At 37.0% G+C, this 14,938-nt stretch overlaps 1 protein-coding gene and 1 non-coding gene across 21 annotated transcripts in view; both read right to left on the reverse strand.

Moving 5' to 3' along the window:
* The window catches only part of LCOR (ligand dependent nuclear receptor corepressor), a 121,912-nt gene that overhangs the window by 88,322 nt on the left and 18,652 nt on the right, over positions 1 to 14,938 (reverse strand). The window lies entirely within an intron of this gene.
* On the reverse strand, positions 139 to 275 carry LOC145540042 (small nucleolar RNA SNORA24). Its single transcript, XR_014078168.1, has one exon. It is a non-coding gene; the product is annotated as a small nucleolar RNA SNORA24 (small nucleolar RNA).

The raw sequence follows: 14,938 nt of genomic DNA on the forward strand, positions 1-14,938 counted from the left end.
ATCACTTTGGATTTCTTGGTATATCTCGTTATGCTTTCCATCATCCACTGGAACAATTAGCTCAGCTTCCTAGAAACATTTGAACAGTAGTTTAATGTTTGCCCGATAACCCAGCACACTGCAGGTTTTTAAAGTGAAGAATGTTACTTGTGCAAGTCAGAATCTGATACCAATTAAATGGTGACAGCTTTGCCAATAAACAAGAATATGCTCTTCCATGGCTAGGAAGGGAGTGTGTCTTTTTGAATTAGTATTTTTTTTCCAGATTAATACACCCAGGAGTGGAACTGCTTGGTTACATAGTAGTTCTAATCTTAGTTTTTTGAGAAACCTCCATATTGTTTTCCATAGTGGCTACACCAATTTATCTCCCCACCAATAGTGTACAAGGGTTCCCTTTTTTTCAAATCTTTAGCAACATTTTTTATTTGTGGTCTTTTTGATGCCAGCCATTCTGACAGTTGTGAGGTAATAGTTTCACTATGGCTTTGATTTACATTTCTCTAATGATTAACAATGTTGAACATCTTTTCATTGTCTTTTGGATATCTGTATGTCTTCTTTGGAAAAATGTCTATTCTGGTCTTCTGTCTATTTTTAAATCAAATTTTTTTTGATGTTGAGTTGTATGAGCTGTTTATATATTTTGGATTCAAACCTTATTGGTTCATCATCTGCAAATATTTTCTCCCATTCAATAGGCTGTCTTTTTGTTTTGTCAACAGTCTTCTTTGCTGTGCGAGAGAGCTTTTAAGTTTAATTAGGTCTTATTTGAAAGTGTTTGTTGCGTCCAACTCTGCGACCCCATAGGCTGTATAGCCTGCCAAGCTTCTCTGCCCATGGAATTCTCCAGGCAAAAATACTGGTGTGGGTAACCAAGCCCTTCTACGCTGGATCTTACCAACCCAGGAATCAAAACTGGGTCTCCAACAGTGCAGGCAGATTCTTTACCATCTGAGCCTCCAGGAAAATTTTTGCTTTTGTTTCCCTGACTTAGGAGACAGATCAAAATTATACACACACACATACTGCTATGAATTATGTCAAAGAATGTTCTATGTTTTCTTCTGGAATTCTATGGTTTCCAGCCTTACATTTAGGTCTTTAATCCATTTGGGGTCTACGTATGGTTTAGAGAATATTCTAATTTCATTCTTTTTACATGGAGCTGTCCAGTTTTCCCAGCACCACTTACTGAAGAGACTTTTTACATTGCATATTCCTGCCTCCATTGTCAATATATTAACTGACCATAAGTACGTAGATTTATTTCTGGGCTTTCTATTTTGTTCCATACGTCTACGTGTCTGTTTTTGTGTCAATATCATACTGTCTGATTACTGCAGCTTTGTAATACAGTCTGAAGTCAGGGAGCATGATTTCTTCAGTGTTACTCTTCTTTCTCAAGATTGTTTTATTGGCAATCTTTTCTGTTTCCATACAAATTTTTAAATTATTTGTTCTAGTTCTGTGAAAAATATCCTTGGTATTTTGATGGAGACTGCATTGAAACTGTAGATTGCCTTGGGTAGTATGGCCATTTTAACAATTCTAATTCTTCCAATCCATTAATGTGATGTATCCTTATATCTGTTTGTCTCATCTTTAATTTCTTTCAACAGTGTCACTGTTTTTCAAGCACATGTCTTTAACCTCTTTAGGTAGAGGTTTATTCCTAAGTATTTTATTCTTCTTGATATGGTTGGTAAATAGGATTGTTTCACTAATTTCTCTTTCTGATATTTCATTGTTATTGTATAGGAACGCAACAGATTTCTGTATGTTAATTTTGCAACTTTACCAAATTCATAGATGAGCTCTAGTGCCTTTTTGGTGGCATCTTTAGGATTTTCTATGTATAGTATCATACCATCTGCAAACAGTGACAGTTTTACTTCTTTCCAATTTGAAATTCTTTTCCTTTTCTCGTCTAATTGCTGTGGCAAGGACTTCCAATACATACAGAATAAAAGTGGTGAGAGTGAGCATCCCTGTCTTGTTTCTGATCTTAAAAGAAATGCTTCCAGCTTTTCCTTTGTGAGTATGATGTTAGCTGTGAGATTGTCATATATGGCCTTTATTATGTTAAGGAATGCATAAGAATGCAGTATTGATATTTTCCTACTTAGATAACCATTACATTCAAGAAGGTCTCACAAAGGAATTTCCCTGGTAGTCCAGTGGTGAACAATCCACCTTGCAACGCAGGTGACACAGGTTTGATCCCTGGTTGAGGAACTAAGATCCCACACGTCATGGAGCAACTAAGCCCTCATGGTACAACTACTGAGCCTGCATGCCATAACTAGAGTCCATGTGCCACAATGAAAGATCCTGCACAATACAACAAAAATCCTGAGTGCCACAACTAAGATCTGATGCAGCCAAATAAATATACCTTTTTAAGATGTTAAAAGGATTCACGTAAAAACCTGCCTTGGTCAAAAGCACCTTGAGACGTAATTTCTAGGGCTTTTTGTATCAGCATTTGCAGCCTCAAGTGGCTTCCCAGGTGGCACCGTGGTAAAGAATCTGCCTGCCAATGCAGGAAATGCAGGTTTGATCCCTGGAGAAGGAAATGGCAACACGCTGCAGTATTCTTGCCTGGAAAAATTCCATGGACAGAGGACCCTGGCAGGCTACGTCCATGGGGTCATGAAGAGTCAGACACAACTGAGCACACGTGCTTGTTTTGCAGCCTCACAGGCTCACTTTATCTGAGTCACATTTACTCAGGAACTAAACCTAGGACTTAGGAGTATGAGATATAACTGTACCTTTTCTAGCTATGTGACCTTTGGCAAGTTCCTTAATTTCTCAGTGCTTCATCTGTAAAATAGGCAATAGTTATCTCACAAGGTTTATATGAGGATTAAAAAAAAAAATAGTACTTTAGGAATTTGAGAGAATAGTATCTGGCACAAAGTAGGTATTATATGCATAAATCTTAAATGGAAAAACTAAACAAACAAAAAAATACAGAGACAATGTCAAGCTCATGAGCGAGAACTCATAGTTAAGGAGTAATGAAAGGCCTTCTCATGGCAACTGTCTCATATCCTTGGTTCTTAATATTCAGCAGTACTACATTTACAATAAGTAGTTGTTAAGTGGAAGATTTTCAAAACTGAATTCTTTATCTTCTCTTCCAAATCTGCTCACTCACAGTCTTTCCCACCCTGGTTAAAGGTCCAATTCAGTTCAGTCACTCAGTCATGTCTGACTCTTTGCGACCCCATGGACTGCAGCACACCAGGTTTCCCTGTCTATCACGAACTCCCAGAGCTTGCTCAAACTCATGTCCATCGAGTCAGTGATGCCATCCAACCATCTCATCCTCTGTCAACCCCTTCTAAAGGAAATAATGCACTTTGAATTGCTTGAACCAAAACCTTTATGGTTCTCCTTATCTCCTTTCTCTCATGCCCCTCATTAAATCAGAAATCATGTTGTCTCTACTAATCCTAACCAATCTTCTGCCAACTTAATGTATTTACAGTTCTAAGCACTTGTCCCTTCCTCTACTAGTATACAGTACAAGCAACCTTCACATATCACCTGGACTAACACAAAATCTCCCACCTTGGCATCTATGCTAATACTCCTGCTCCCCCTTCTCCTGGCCTATTCTCGACATAGCAGTCAGGTAGTTTGTTAAAACTTAGCCAGATCATTCTGCTCAAAAACCTAGAATGCACCTAACTTTACTATTAATAGTAAAAGCCAAAGTTCTATCTTCCCCTCTATTTCGCTGTGAACCTTAAACTGCTGTAAAAAATAAAGAAAATAAAATCAGGTTTGACTGTACAGAATGCAGCCAAACTACTCGAAGTACTAGGTGAGCTATGGGGGAAATCGGCTATTAGCAACATCTCTCACACCCACACCAGAAAGCCAAAGTCCTCACAACAACCTAATAAACCTTACATCATCTGTCCTCTGTTACTTTATATAATTAGATTCAGGTTAACTTTTTTAGGGTAGAATACTTCACAAGTAGTCCTGTGCCATTCCAATATTATCCAATCAAGAGACATATAACATCTGTCTTTTCTACTTTTAGTCATGCTAAGATTGATCAGTGAATTTAGAATATTCACTTGAACCCATCATTAGTTACCTAACAACTTTCTCCTAATACTTTTAGCATACATCAATAATCTGTCTAGACCTACTATTGTATTATGGGCACAAAATGGTGACCTTTCTAATACTTTCATACCTTCCTCATTTATTAACTGAACTTCTTTGATCAAGAGCTTTCCACTATTGACTCTTTGGTTACTCTGAAATACACTTTGCAACAAAATACATGCTTCTATGTATAAATTTTCATAATAATGAGTTGACACATTTGAAATATCCAAACGTGATCAAGTTATTTTTCCTTTTTTATTTTAAAAATATCATTATGAACTGTTTGAATTTTACTTATTTAATACAGTTCAATCTATTGCAGTCCTTACTTTTTCCTTATATTCAACTTTTTCATCTTAGGCCAGCATAAGCACCTTTAAGATGGCTTTGTGAACTTTTGACACAACTTACCTCAACATGATAGTCAGAAGATTTTAATTTGCAATTCATGGGCTTCCCTAGTGGCTCAGTTGTAAAGAATGCACCTGCCAATGCAGGAGACACGGTTCAAACCTTGTTCAGAAAGATTCTACATGTTACAGAGGAATTAAAAGTTTATGTGCCACAAACTATAGAGCTTGTGCTCAAGAGCCCCAGAGCCACAACTACTGAAGCCCATGCATCCTAGAGTGTTCTTGTTGTGGAACACAACAGGAGCAGCCACAGCAATGAGAAGCCCCCAACTAGCGAGTAGCTCCCGCTTGCCACAACTGGAGAAAAGCCTGTGCAGCAACAATGACCCAGCAGAGCCAAAAGTAAATAAATAAATAAAATTATTTTAAAAATAAATAAATTTGCAATTCCTCAATTAGAATTAATCTTGAACAATTTTCATGTTTACTGATGTCTCTGACTTCTCTGTGAAATCATTTTCATTTTCTTCTCTATTCATTTTCTATCCACTTTTCTAGTGGGTTGTTAATCCTTTTTGCTTTCTGAATGTTACAAGTTCATTTTAATATATGGCAGAGGTTAGAGGTTATGTATTAATAAAAACTACAATCTTATTCTTCTATTTGCTTTATTTTATGGAATTTTTTTATCATGTAAAATACATTTTTAAATAAAGCAATCATTTCCTTTATAGTTCACAGCTTAGATCCTTCAGCCTTTCCAAATCCAAAGACAGAAAAAAGTTGCCTAGGCTTCTTCTAATTCTTTTATGGCTTTTTTTCGTTTAATGTTTAAACCTCTGACCTAGCTGGATATAATCAGCTGTTTGTAAGTCTGTCTATTCCCACTAGAATCTGGGATTTTCAAAGGCAAGGACTATCTCACTATATTACCAGACCAAGAATTTCGCCTCTGGACCCAAGTGTTTTCAAACACAGAGTTTGAGAAGGTGATGCTGATTGTGAATAGTCATAAATCTTGTTCTCTCTGCCCTTAAACTAGGGCAAGTCACTCCTACTGAACCATACTTGCTAAAAAGAAGATGTAGCATAGGGAGGAAAAACTGTGTTTTGCTCAGTTCTAGATATTATACATGCATTGCTCTGACATCTCAGAACAATTTTAAGAGGTGAGGAGTGGAGGTGGGATGCAGAAAATGAATTTTGGAATTGAGCTTCTAAGAAGTGATGTCTGAATGGAATCTGAAAGAACAAGTAGGCATTATTATATAGATGAAGAGACTAGGGTAGAGTGAGCAAAAGGTATGAAATGGGAGTACATGATCTATTTCTAGAATTACAGACAGTTTATTATGATGGCCTAGGCCAGTGCTTGGCATTTAAAGTAAGTACTATATAAATGTTAGCTATTACCATGTTGATTATTGGGATATGGAGATAAATTAGGTAAAACTGTAAGCAGTAGGCTAAAATGCTCCTGGAAAGCCATGCTATAAAAGTCTGGATTTTATCCTGAAGAAGATGGGGAACCACTGAAGGATTTCTGACAGGATAATGGCATGTTTCAGAAAAATTACATTGGCAGTGTGAGTCAAATATTGGATGCAATACAGAAGGCAAGAATCATAAAGAATCTTCAATGATGGAGTATATAGAAGTGATAGAAACTTTTATAAAGTGACGAAAACTTGCAGGCCTCTTGCAAGATTTGAGATGTCAGCATACTAATCTCTACTAAAAGGGACCAAATGCCTAACAGTTTTATCACATGGGAGGATACAGATATGCTTAGCAACAAAGATTCCTAGACTATCTGGAAAGTTTTCCGCTTTAGTAAAGACTTACACTCAGTAAATTTTCAACAAAATTCCTTCAGGGTCATGAAATGCCCCATGCTGTCTTTTCCACAAGCAAGAGAGGTTCATGAAAGCTCATGAATGTCTCCCAGTCAACCAAAAGGCTGGTTTTCTAAAGACTCCATGATGTAACAAAACCTAAATTATGGCTGCTGATGCTGATGGTAACCTGTTCCACCCTCTCTGAAATTTCTGCAGGCTCAGAAAAACTTGCTACTGACACTGAAGTTACGATGTAAGCCACATGTGTATGAACAACAGAGTTCACACTGAATTCCAGCTATCTGGACTATCAGACGCAGAATGTGAGTTAGCTACAGACGGTGAGACCACTTTTGGAGGGCAAATGACAGGGCAAGTTTAGGGGCAGTTCTTATTTCACATGTCTTACTGGTGAGAAGGTCTGATTCTGTGTGGCACAGACTACTTGGGTCCATTAAAGACTACCAAAAGTGACAAAACTTCTTGGGGAGGAAGTGACTTGAGAGAACCATGATTCTATCTTGAGCTCTATGAAATGGCAGGTATTGTGACTTTTGAAAGTTACTGAATTTGGTTGCTGCTACTGTTGTTTTTGTAACTTATATCTCCTAAAAGCAGTTATTCTTCCCTGCCTATGCCTGCAGGGAGTCATTTCATAGTTCAACAATGAACCAACTATCATGGCAATCCCCTTAGAGATTCACTCAGCAGAAACAAAAACACTTATACAAAAGTGCTTATGGAGTAGCTTTATTTATAGTAACCCCAAATTGGAAACAAAACCCAAATGTCCATCAGCAATAAAACAGATAAATTTTAGTAAGTCTACACAATGGAATACCACTTAGCAATAAAAAATGAACTAATAATGTCCGGAATACGCAAATCTGCAGAGACACAGTAAATAAATAACTGTCTATGGCTGGAGGATTCAAAAGATAGGGGACAAGACAAGAAGTGACTGCTAAATGGGTATGGGTTCTATTCTGTAAACTGAATATAATGATACCCATTGCGGTGACAAAAATGTTCTAACATCTGAATGTGGTAATCGTTACACAACTCTATGAATATACTAAAAGTCATTGACTTGTACACAGTGAACAGGTGAATTATTTGCTACATGAGTTATATCTCAATAAATTCACTTTAAAAAGGAATGAATATAACAACACACACAAATATCTGCTTACAGAAAAGAAGCCAGACACAAAAGAATACACACTGTATGATTCTTTTATATGAAATCTAGGATGTAGGCAACACTAATAAATGTGATAGAAATCAGTTATTATGGTGGTGAACAACTGGCGGGAAATGGACAGGAGTAAACTTTTCAGAAAGTTCTTCATCTTGTTTTGGATGGAGGTCACAGGGGGTAGACACAACTGTCAAAACTTAAGAACTGTGCATTTTAATTATATCTCAATTTAAAATGGTGGTTTAAAAAAAAATCACTCCTATTTGAACTTGGAAAGAGAAGATGGTAAGACAAGAATACCTGCCAAATAAGTAATGCCTTCAAGCTTCTCTAAGGGAAGTGACCATACAACTGTCCATTTACAGAAATATTCAGTGCCTGAGTACACAACATATTTTCTTCCTCACATCCAGTACTCACCCCCCTTTTCACATGTATCAGATTCCCTAATTTTATTTATTATTTATTTGGCAGAGGTGGGTCTCAGTTGCAGCACACAGGATCTTCACTGCATCCTATGGGATCTTATCATTGCAGCACACAGGCTCTCGAGCTGTGGTGCACGGACTCAGTAGCAGCGCACAGGCTTAGTTACCCTGCAGCATGTGGAATCTCAGTTCCCCAAAAGGCACAGAACCTGTGTCCCCTGCGTTGCAAGTGGATTCTTAACCACTGCACCACCAAGGAATGCCCCAGTTTCTCTAATTAAAAAAAAAAAAAAAACAGTCAAAGAATACTCCACAACCAAAATTGAGCCTAGTTAATGCATGGGACTGGGGTTCAATTCCTGAGTCAGGAAGATCTCCCGGAGAAGGGAATGGCTATCCCACTCCAGTATACTTGCCTAGAGAATCCCATGAATAAAGGAGTCTGGTGGACTATAGTCCACGGGGTTGCAAAGAGTTGGACATGACTGAGCAAGTAAGCACACATACAAAACATGTTTAAATGTCACCAAGTGGTGAAAAGGAAATATGTTTATATGAATCAGAATCCTAACATGGAAACCATGGTCTATTTTCTTTTTGTCTTCTGAAAACACCCTCTGATACCCTGTCTGAAAGAATTCTCTCAACCTACTTCTCTTCTTCTCCTCCTTCCCCAGATTAGTTAGTTAACTCATTCGTTTTTCACTTCTTAAATAAAAGTTTCTTGGAAATTCTTCTGAATTTCTGTTTCTTCAATCTGTCCCCCTCCACGAACACAATTACACATACAGTGAGAACAATGTCTCCTTGCAGAGCTCTTCTCTCACTGGGCAGTTCGTTACAGGTTTCTTATTGATTAACAGCCCTATTTCTCCCAATAGACTCTAAGTTACACGTGAACAAGAACACCACTGCATCCCTCCATCTAGTACTGTGCTTAGTAGTTAGCATAAATGTTCACAGAACATTTAGCAGAATGAATAAATTAAAAATGCAATTCAACCAAACCATCTAAACAAAGGCTGCTCCCAAAGCAAAGAGGTTGTCCTTACTTGAGAAGTCCATTATAAGTCAATATACCTTTATTTGACAGATGACATTTTGAATCAGTATCTATGAGTCACTGAATATCTACTTTATCAACTTGGTTCTTAGAATACAGGACTGTTCTGTGAGTCATCAGTTTCTACCCTTATTCTGCCTGCTGTTCCCTTCATAACTGGGCACATTTATTCATATTACCTTTAATCTGTTGTATGCTCTATTATATACTTCTCCTATAATTTGTAAGATATCAGATTTTAAATAATTAAATAATAATATTCATAAACTAATGCCAAGACAGTATTTAATGGCATTAATAGCTACAGAAACATAACTGCTTAGGGAAAAGGGTTTCAGGTCAGAGTGCAGCAGTGACATGATTACTAAAAAGCTCAAAACTGTTCCCCCAACATTCAGTAAACAGAATGCTAACTGATTCTGAAAGAAGGAAAGTGCCAAAAACAACAGATAAAACAGGCAAGCTGGAGACAAACACCACCATAAAAGAAGGCATCTAGCATTCTGTAGAACTTACTAAATGAAAGCAAAAACATTTGGAGAAACCAACTTACACCAACTAGGTAAGAGTCTACTTTCCAAACACCTAGAGTGAATAAAAGACTAGACCTCCAGCAAGATTTGAACAATTTTCTACAATCCTGTGAAGCAGGTTAAAGAGACTGCATGACAACAATCTATGTTTCCTTGAAAGCATACAAAAGGAATGCTCAGAAAACCTGAATGGCTCTGCTGTGCCAATCACACACTGCAGGCCTCCTAAAGCGGTAATAGCAAAGCATCTGAACTTTCAGAACCAATCCTGAATTATACAAAAATTCATGAGTTGAAGGGAGAGGATCCAGAAGTCTTTTTTCTAATAACAATCATCACCTCCTTTTCCTTTCCTATTAAAATATTATTACTACTTTCACCATGGCAATGTATCACAACCATCACCGCACGAGGTGATTCAAGATCAAATATAAATGCAAATGTTGTTAAAAATAAGAGAATCAACTTCACTGACAAAGAGAAAGCTAATGAAAACTACACTGAGAATATTTCTTATCTATCAGATTTGCAAAAATCCACAAGTCAAATACAATACCATATTGCTAAGTTTGTGGGAATACATTCTCCTAACAGCACTCTCCTACAATGATGGACAGAATACAAAATTATTATCACCTGTGTAGAGAGCAAGTTCGCAGTATCTAGCAAAATTACAAATACATTTTACCTTTAACTCAGTAATACCATGGAGAAGGAAATGGCACTCCATTCCAGTATTCTTGCCTGGAAAATCCCATGGACAGAGGAGCCTGGTAGGCTACAGTCCATGGGGTCGCTAAGAGTCGGACACGACTGAGTGACTTCACTTTCACTTTTCACTTTCATGCATTGGAGAAGGAAATGGCACCCCACTCCAGTGTTCTTGCCTGGAGAATCCCAGGGACGGAGGAGCCTGGTGGGCTGCCGTCTATGGGGTCGCACAGAGTCAGACACGACTGAAGCAACTTAGCAGCAGCAGCAGTAATACCATTTCTGGGAGTGTATCCTACACAGTTCTTCTGTGTATTCTTGCCACCTCTTCTTAATATCTTCTGCTTCTGTTAGATACATGCCAGTTTTTTTAATGGCTGAGTAATATTCCATTGCATATATGTACCACATATTCTTTATCCATTCACCCAGCCATGTCTTGGCCATTGTGAATAGTTCTGCAGTGACAGTACACATACAACATTATTCACTGCAGCATAGTTAGTGAAAAGTGAAAATTCAAATGTTTAACAACCACCTAGTTTAATATATTACAGTACACATCCACACAATGGAATACAATGAAGCTGTGAAAAAGAATGACGGTGCTCTTTAAACACTGATATGGAAAGACAGCTAGGACACATTAAGTGAAAAAAGTAAGGTACACAAGAAGGTGTTCTGTATGTATCATTACATGTAAGAAAGGGGGAAAAAAGAAAAATACTAACATCTGTTTTCATTTTTACACAAAAACACTAAAGAATACATACTAAAAATGGTTACAGGAAAAAAGTAAAACTAGAATACATGGGAAATGAGTGGAGGCAAGATTTCTCATTGTTACACTCTAAAAATAAACTTTTGAGTTTTAAATTGAGAAATTATTAAACTTAAAAATTTACATAACACTTCAACAATATTCATAATGAAAACTGTACTGTGCTTACCATATATAATGTAAGATATGACAATTTCTTTATTAATTCTATTTTATTTTAGTGAATATAGGGAGGAATATATATTTAGAAGTGCTTACACAGGTTCCTCCAACTATTTTTCCAATCAATTCTTTAAAGTTCCTCAAAAATGAATTTTCATACCACAAAGGTTTTTGAGTAAGAATACAGTACCCAAAGAGAATATCCAACTTCCTTATATTAGAAGATAGAAGAAAATTCAAAGACCATATTTTTTTCAAAGTTTAACCAAACCCTGAAGGTACTGTCTCTGCAAAAAATGAATAAGAGCCCAAAGATACTCTTAAAAGTTTGCTTAAGGTTACCACTTCAATAGCCAGTTGCCCTAGACATATTCTTTCTTATTTAGGCTACTGGAACATACGGACACAGGAACATGGTTTTTCACTTTAACTATTTCTGCTACTGGTTGTCACATGGCATTGTGCTATTTGGGAGTCAAGCACACCGAAATAACCGTTTAGTTGTTCATCAACAAGGATTATGGCTTCAACCATACTATAACTAGACTAAAAAATGCAGAGTTCAATAAATACAATCAATCACAAACTATCATGTCACAATAATATTATTAATATATACTTTAAAATGCCAAGCCCATAAATTCCAGGGATATCCTAAATCACCATAAAGTCCATTTTAATGTAAAAGACATTTATTGGGAAAACTATGAGCAGCAGTTTAAGAGGATGAGCTAAATAAAAAACTTTATATGTAGCAAATACAGTCTGTATTAGTTTCCCAGATCTGCTGTAACATTACCACAAACTAGGTGGCTTAAAATAGCTGAAATATACTCCCTCATAGTTCTGGAGACTAGAAGATGTTGGCAGGTCTAAGTTCCCTCCAAAAGCTCTAAGGACGAATCCTTCCTTGCCTCTGCAGAGTCCGGTGGTTGCCAGCAATCCCATGGTGTTCCTTGGCTTGTCAAAGTATAACTCCAACCTGTGCCTCTGTCTTCACGTGGCCAACTTCCCTGTCTGTATCCAAATTTCCCTCTTCCTACAGGAATACCAGTTACTGGACTAGGGCTCACCCTAATCTAGAATGATCTCATCTTAACTTGATTACAACTGCAAACACTTTATTTCCAAATAAAGGCACATTCACTAGGAGTTAGGACTTATCAATATATCTTTCTGGGAGACACAATTCAACTCATAACATGGTCCGAATAAGTCAAATTCTTCAAAAGTAGACCACCTAGAATCATGTGTGGAATATTTCCAGGTTTTGCTTAACCAGTATCCACACTTCCCTTTCCTAGGTAATAGCATCCAAGTTTCTTTTGAAGAGTCAGTCTGCTCCTCCTTCAAGCCAAAAGGTAGGGCTAAATTAAAGCCTCTTTCCAAAGTTAGGGATCTGTCACTGGTTGGGTCAGAGCATCACACTCCACGGGCCTCAGTGACTGGTTCAGGGATAGGCCACATAACCTAAGCCTGGCCATGAATCCTTCCATCCTCCCAATCTGGCTAGTGCTATACAGGAAGAGACAATGTGGATTTTAAAAATTATTTAACTCTAAACTTGCCATTGATTATCTTTACCATCATACCTGCCCAAAAAGGAAGCCAAAGGAGAAAGGAATGCTTAAAGATGGAGATAAGGAGATATTTCTGATGACATAAGTAAGACTTCTGGATCCAGTCATATCAGAACCTAGCTTTAGCTTTACTCTGTTAATGTCCTGTTTATAAACCTACAAAACGACTTTTTTTTTTAATGACCTTTTTGACTTTGATTAATTTGAATTGGGTTTCTGAACTTGCAACAGAAAACGAGCTCTGATAGTTACTGGCAAAATACAGTTATACAACTGAAAACAAGGCCTCACTTTTTTCAGTCATTTTCTCAAACTTGTCAAACAGACTGGAAGAGCCAGCAGACAAAGAATAGCTTATATTCATGTCAATTCTCTGTTCATCACGGCATCTGCCATAAGGGTTTTAAAATCTAAATGTTATAAACAAATTCATTCATGTTTGTTAAAGTATGACTCTGTGAACTCCTCACAGCAAAATATAAAGAATATTAAGGAACTCTCAGAGTTATAAAAACCTAAGTATCAATATTTAAAAATAAAGCGTTCAAAAAATCTTTTCCTATCCAAAGACACTCCACATGGTCCACCATCACTATATGCTCGCTAGAGTGGAACAAAGTCATACTGAAATATCTCTTTCTTGCCATATCACCACTTCGAGAACATTCGTGATAGTCCTGCCTTTTAATATGGCTATCATTGTTCATGATTCATTTGTTTCTATCTCAAGCAAACTGTGTCACACACACACAGTATATTATTAAAAAAAAATGTTTCTGGACTTTTTGAAAAAACAAGTATTTTTTACTCTAAATACTCTTCTTTTTCTACCTGTTGCACACCTCCAACTTTTACCCATCTGTCTCTGGAAAATGTCCAGCCCTTTCCTACTCCTTTTGCTGATACTTCAGAAAACTCAAAAGTAATACATACATTCTGAATACAAAGGAAAAGATTACATTTTGAAGTGAAACAAGACAAAATACAGAAATAATGTTTTATCTGTTGGGTCATACTTGTCTTGCCACAAAATTCACATGCACAGAAAATCAGTCTCTAGTAGCTAGTAATAAAGTGATTCTTGACCCACCCAACTACTCTTAAAAATCACTGTGTTAAAGCTATTGAAGGTACCATAAATTATGTTCAAAATGTCTGCACTCCTTCTTTCTCATACTAATTTTGTTTTTCCTTAAATAACTCGAGTCACTTAAATAGTACACTATCTCCTACTCAATTTCATTGTATTAATTCAAAGTACAGTTTTCTACCTTTCCACAAATATTTACTGAGCATCCACTATGTGCCAGTCACTTGCCAAGTACTTAAAATACAAAGAAAAATGTGACATGGTCGCTGACTTCAAGAGTTCTGCAAGCCAGAAGAAGCAGAATTAGAGAAAGAAAGATAAGAAGGTAAATAAAGTAGTACAATGTTTGCACACTAGAAAAAGAGTGACCTGTATTTTGTGGTCAGAGCACTGGAGAAATCAGAGAGCAGGGACTGGGCAGCATATACAGAGAAAGGTTAAGGAGACTGGGATAATTAATAAGGGTCTTACATGCTCCTTATAGTAACTTTATTCTAAATGTCTGTGGTTTTTCAACTCCGGGGAATATAAGAAGACTCACTTGAGATACTTGTTAAAAATTGATTCCTATGCCCCATGTAAGAAGACTATGATTCAGCAAATCTGAGGCAGGACCCCAAATTTTCAAACTTTATAGATATCTCAAAGTCAATATTTTGAAACAAAGTTTTAGATAGGTATTTGTCTCAAGTTTCCCAAGTAGTCCTAGGAGTGAGGAGAATGTTGGGGAAATAGTCACATTCATAGCCTCAAACTTCATTGCTCTGTAGGTGACACTATCATTAGCTGAGTGAGAAATGAGAGTGCACAGGGACTAAAAGAGAACCATGGTGATTAAACTACAGAAACTGACCGAGAATACACAAAAGAATTCCCTGTGCTGAGAGTCCAGCTAAGGCTGGACAGCATAAATCTGTAGTAGCATCAATCTGCACAGTTGTTTTTCCACTTGTAAAATTAAAAGAATACCCACCTATTGAAGTTATTATGAAGATTAAATTACATGCGATAACAGATATAAAAACATGCAGGGATTATGGTATATTGGAATTTAAGATCTC

Source organism: Giraffa tippelskirchi, chromosome 2 (assembly GCF_054371585.1).
Source record: "Giraffa tippelskirchi isolate mGirTip1 chromosome 2, T2T-mGirTip1v1.2.pri, whole genome shotgun sequence".
Taxonomy (NCBI): Eukaryota; Metazoa; Chordata; class Mammalia; order Artiodactyla; family Giraffidae; genus Giraffa; species Giraffa tippelskirchi.